This window comes from Aotus nancymaae, unplaced genomic scaffold, assembly GCF_030222135.1.
Source record: "Aotus nancymaae isolate 86718 unplaced genomic scaffold, 86718_ANA_hifiasm-v0.15.2.pri h1tg000111l, whole genome shotgun sequence".
NCBI lineage: Eukaryota > Metazoa > Chordata > Mammalia > Primates > Aotidae > Aotus > Aotus nancymaae.
In genome coordinates, this window is record NW_026988526.1 from 374,262 (window position 1) to 380,261 (window position 6,000).

Consider the following 6,000-nt stretch of genomic DNA (forward strand, 5'->3'; position numbering starts at 1 on the left):
CCCAAAAAACCTTTTCATCACACATTGAAACATCAGAGGCTGATATTTCAGTCTAGAGTTCATTGGACGATTTCACTCACTGCAACCTCCACCTCCCGGGTTCAAGCGATTGTCCTGCCTCAGCCTCCTCAGTACCTGGGATTTCAGGCACCGGCCATCACCCCCGGCTTAGTTTTGTATTTTTAGTAGAGTCAGGGTTTCACTGTGTTGCCCAGGCTGGTCTCGAACTCCTGACCTAAAGTGATCCACCTGCCTCGGCCTCCCAAAGTGCTGGGATGACAGGTGTGAGCCACTGCGCCTGGTAGAGATTCTGCTTTTTAAATTCTTTTTTTTTTTTTTTTTTAAAGCTAGGGTTTCTCCATGATGCGCAGGCTGGTCTTGAACTCCTGACCTCAGGTGATCCACCCGCCTCGGCCTCCCAAAGTGCTAGGATTACAGGCGTGAGCCACTGCGCCCGGCAAATTCTGCTTCTGTAATACCTTGAACACATATAGTTTGGGGTGTTTATCATCTGTGGCTTCTGTTTTGATTTGATTGACTTCAAACGAGTACCTTATTATTTAAAAGCAGACATGAAGAGGTGATTGTACAGTTTTCTGTTTTTCTTTTCTTTTTTTTTTTGAGACGTAATTTCACTCTTGTTACCCAGGCTGGAGTGCAGTGGCGCGATCTCGGCTCACTGCAAACTCTGCCTCCCGGGTTCAGGTGATTCTCCTGCCTCAGCCTCCCGAGCAGGCGGGATTACAGGCGCCCACCACCAAGCCCCGCTAATTTGCGTATTTTTAGTAGAGACGAGGTTTCACCACGTTAGCCAGGCTGGTCTTGAACTCCTGACTTTGTGATCTGCCCACCTCGGCCTCCCAAAGCACAGGGATGACAGACGTGGCTTGAGCCACCGTGCCCGGCACACGTTCCCTCTTTACCACGCGTCAGTGTTGAACCCTGAACTGTAATGTGATAAATTACTGAGGCGCTTTTTCTGCGTTTTTCCAGAGTAGAGATCCAGGCAAGCCACATGATGCAGAACAGGGGATTTCTCTGGAAGAAAAACGTTTGCCTCGAATGGAAGAAGCCATTCTCCTGATTGCCACTAGGGGTAGCCAGCATCCTTCTGTCGCTTCAGACTGTAACGCAGAGAGGATGGGAGGCTGGTCTCAGTCCACGGACCAGGTAACCTTGGTTACTTTGCCAAGGTTGAGGACGCCAGGACGTGTGCCCAAGGTGGTCGGGGCACAGCTTGCTTTTATACATTTTAGGAAGACGCGAGGCATCAATCAATACATGTAAGATGTACGCTGGTTCTTTCTGGAAGGGTAGGATGATTCCAAGTCAGGGTAGATTTAAACATATTCTGGGCCGGGCGTGGTGGCCCACGCCTGTCATCCCAGCACTTTGGGAGGCTGAGGCGGGCGGACCAGCTGAGGTCAGGAGTTCGAGACCAGCCTGGTCAACACGGTGAAACCCTGTGTTTACTAAAAATAAAAAATTAGCCGGGCATGGTGGCTGGCCCTTGTAATCCCAGCTACTCATGAGGCTAAGGCAGGAGAATTGCCTGAACCGGGGAGGCTGAAGTTGCAGTGAGTGGAGATCGGACCACTGCACTCCAGCCTGGGCAACAAGAGCGAAACTTTGTGTCAAATAAATAAATAAATAAATAGGCCAGGCAACGTGGCTCACGCCTGTAATTCCAGCACATTGGGAGGCTGAGGTGGGCAGATCACGAGGTCAGAAGACCTAGACCAGCCTGGCCCACATGGTGAAACCCCGTCTCTACTACAAAATATAAAAATTAGCTGGGCGTGGTGGCGGGCGCCTGTAATCCCAGCTACTCGGGAGGCTGAGGCAGGAGAATCGCTTGAACTGGGGAGGTGGAGGTTGCGGTGAGCAGAGATCATGCCACTGTACTCCAGCCTGGGCGACAAGAACGGAACTTTGTCTCAAATAAATAATTAAATAACTAGGCGGGCTGCGATGGCTCACACCTGTAATGCCAGCACCTTGGGAGGCCGAGGCAGCCTGATCACCTGACGTCAGGAGTTTGAGACCAGCCTGACCAACATGGTGAAACCCCATCTCTAGTACAAAATACAAAATTAGCCAGCTGTGGTGGCAGATGCCTGTAATCCCAGGACTCTGTGAGGCCGACTTGGGCAGATCACCTGAGGTCAGGAGTTTGAGACCAGCCTGGCCAATACGGTGAAAATGCATTGCTACTAAAAATACTAAAATTAGCCAGGCGTGGTGGCGGGCGCCTGCCGTCTCAGCTACTTGGGAGGCTGAGGCAGGAGAATCGCTTGAACCCGGGAGGCAGAGGTTGCGGTGAGCGGAGATCGTGCCACTGCACTCCAGCCTGGGAAACAAGGGCGAAACTTTGTCTCAAATAAATAAATACATAATAACATGGCAACCCAGACAACAAGAGCGAAAACTTGTCTGAAATAAATAAATCGGGAAAGTGTGTGTGACGTGAAGTTCCCCAAGGTCAGAAACAACCAGAACACAAGAGAGAGGTGGTGACTCAGGTCCTATCGCACCCTGGGGGCTGCGTCCTTCTTCCTCCTGCCTCTCCCGGCTCGGAGACAAGCCCAGGCAGCCGTCCCCTGGTCCCCTGGCCCTCTGGACGCCGGCCTTCCTGTCCTGGGCGCGTTTGAGGTCATTAACTCTGGCTGGAACCTCAGAGCCTCAGCCCTGCACTAAGTCCCCACATGTCTGCAGCGGCGAGTGTGTGACTGGAGTTTTCCTCTGCGTTTGGACATTGCCAGGCATCACCAATTCACTGCAGGGTGTGCTGGCCGGCTGGTCTTCACGCCGGTGTGAGAGAGAGAGAGCGGGAGGGGAGACTCCCTCCCTCCTTCTGTTTGCCGGTCTCTACCTCCTCCCTCCCCTCCCCTCCACGAGGGAAGGAGGGTGAAAAACAAAAATTCCGAGAGCTGGGAAGATGCCTCCCTTTGTGGTTCCCAGCGTCTCTGCTATCCGTAAGCCTTGAACGGGCTACAAATGAATGTCCTCCCTGCCAACTGGAGCCCGGCGGCTCTGGGTCAGGCCCCCAGGTCTGCATGGCCCGGGGTCCCTCCTGGAAACGCCTCTGCCAGCTAATAATTCACTGCCTTTGTCCTGCCTCTGTAAGCCCCCTCCCCTGCGGGTATTCGCTCACACTGCATAGGAACTAGCAAATCAATGAACCCAAAGCATTGTCAGGTCGGACGTCCAGCCAATGGACAGTGACATAGTTCTGCCTCAGTTTCCCCTTCAGCGCCGTAAGCCTATGAAAGGGGAGAGAAGCTGCTTCCCGGGGAGCTCGGTGAATGAGGCTGTAGCCCCTGCAGCTCGTGGCCGAATAAAAGGCCCCTTGCTTCCTCACTTCGGTCGGTGTTGGAGACGTTTGCGTCCCACCCCTCCCGCTTCCAAAGGACACTTGTCTTTCTTCCTTGAAGACAAATTCATCAAGGGATTGGTTTAAACAGTTCACGCTCAGCACCTCCCAAAGGAAGTCTGCCCTCAGACGCTGCATCTGCAGCCTTTTCCGTTAGACACGGTGAACCCCAGGTTTCTCTTCAAATAATCCGCGTGTCGGTACGTTCACCTCTCTTATTCTTTAATTCTGTATCTTAAAGTTCAGCTATCTTGTAGTTTCCGTAAACAACCTTTCCCACCGGTTCTAATCGGTAATTCACGTCTGTTTCCCCGTCCCCTGCCCCGGGCTGACTGATCCTGGCCACCTGTCTGCTCACCTGGTTGGCTCACCTGGTTGGCTCACCTGCCCCGCTCACCTGCCCCGCTCACCTGCCCCAGTCACCTGCCCCGCTCACCTGCCCCGCTCACCTGCCCCGGTCACCTGCTCCGGTCACGTGCCCCGGTCACCTGCCCCGCTCACCTGCCCCAGTCACCTGCCCCGCTCACCTGCCCCGGTCACCTGCCCCGCTCACCTGCTCCGGTCACGTGCTCCGGTCACCTGCTCCGCTCACCTGCCCCGCTCACCTGCTCCGGTCACGTGCCCCGGTCACCTGCCCCGCTCACCTGCCCCAGTCACCTGCCCCGCTCACCTGCCCCGGTCACCTGCCCCGCTCACCTGCTCCGCTCACCTGCTCCGGTCACGTGCTCCGGTCACCTGCTCCGCTCACCTGCCCCGCTCACCTGCCCCGCTCACCTGCCCCGGTCACCTGCCCCGCTCACCTGCCCCGGTCACCTGCCCCGCTCACCTGCTCCGCTCACCTGCTCCGGTCACCTGCTCCGGTCACGTGCTCCGGTCACCTGCTCTGCTCACCTGCCCCGGTCACCTGCCCCACTCACCTGCTCCGGTCACCTGCCCCGCTCACCTGCCCCGCTCACCTGCCCCGGTCACCTGCCCCGCTCACCTGCCCCACTCACCTGCCCCGCTCACCTGCTCCGGTCACGTGCTCCGCTCACCTGCCCCGCTCACCTGCTCCGGTCACGTGCTCCGCTCACCTGCCCCGCTCACCTGCCCCGCTCACCTGCTCCGGTCACGTGCTCCGCTCACCTGCCCCGCTCACCTGCTCCGGTCACCTGCCCCGCTCACCTGCTCCGGTCACCTGCTCCGCTCACCTGCTCCGCCTACATGCTCCGCTCACCTGCCCCGCTCACCTGCTCCAGTCACCTGCTCCGCCTACATGCTCTGCTCACCTGCTCCTGTCACCTGCTCCGCTCACCTGCTCCGCTCACCTGCTCCGGTCACCTGCTCCGCCTACATGCTCCGCCCACCTGCTCCGGTCACCTGCTCCGGTCACCTGCTCCAGTCACCTGCTCTGACCCTCGTTTACCCGCTCTGACCTGCCCATTACTGTCCTTCCTGTCCACCTACCCACCCCACAGCCCGGCTCGTACCCATGCTCCCTTTAAAATGGTTCATCAGAATTAGACTACACTGTGCGGCCGCCCTGGCCTTTCCAAAGCTACACTGTCCTCTTGCATTAAGGAAGATTAGCTCGCACTCCGGAAGGACACGAGGAGAAGGTTAACGAGATTACAGAGAGCCCCGGGGAACTGCCGTGACAGTCCCAAAGGGATGTGCCTAATAAAACTGTCAAAACAGGGCAGGCAGTGAGCCAGAAATCTCTATGTCTTGTAGGTATAAAACCTCAATAACTTATGTTGTCCAGTGTGTTCTGCAAGCTCCAAATGGAGTCTCACCCTGTCGCCCAGGCTGGAGTGCAGTGGTGCGATCTCAGTTCACTGCAACCTCCGCTTCCTGGGTTCAAGCCACTCTCCTGCCTCAGCCTCCTGAGTAGTTGGGGTTACAGGCACGAGCCACCACACCCGGCTAATTTTTTTGTATTTTTAGTAGAGACAGGGTTTCACCATGCTGGCCAAGCTGGTCTTGAACTCCTGACCTCATTATCCACCCGCCTCGGCCTCCCAAAGTCTGGCTAGGAGCGCGGGAGAGCTTCATGAGTGTGTGTGTTTCTGTGTGTGTTATCTGTGCTTCTGCTTATGTTTGTGTAGGTACATAGACATGTGTCTTTGTGTATACGTGTTTGTGTATGTATGACAGGCTGTGTGTTGGCCTGCTTGTGTATGCATGTGAATGTGTTTATATTTTTATATTCGTGTCTGTGTGTGTATGTGTATTACGTGTTTGTACACAAATGAGTTTGTGCCTGTGTATATTTGGGTGTGCGTGTGTGTATGTGTGCATGTGTGTGCATGCTAGTGTGTATGCACTTAATTGTGCATGTGTGTGTGTAAACATGGATATGCATGAGTGTGTGTGCCTGTTAGTGTCTGTATGCATTTGTGTGAATGTGTTTGTGTGTGTGTATATTTGGGTGTGTGTGTATGTGTGTAGACATGGATATGTATTAGTGTGTATGCCTGTCAGCATTTTTATGCATTTGTGCGAATGTGTTTGTGCATGTGTGTATTTCTGCATGTGTGCATGTGTGTGTATAGACATGGATATGCATGAGTGTATATGCCTGTCAGCATTTTTATGCATTTGTGTGAATGTGTGCATGTGTGTATTTGTGCATGTGTGCATGTGTG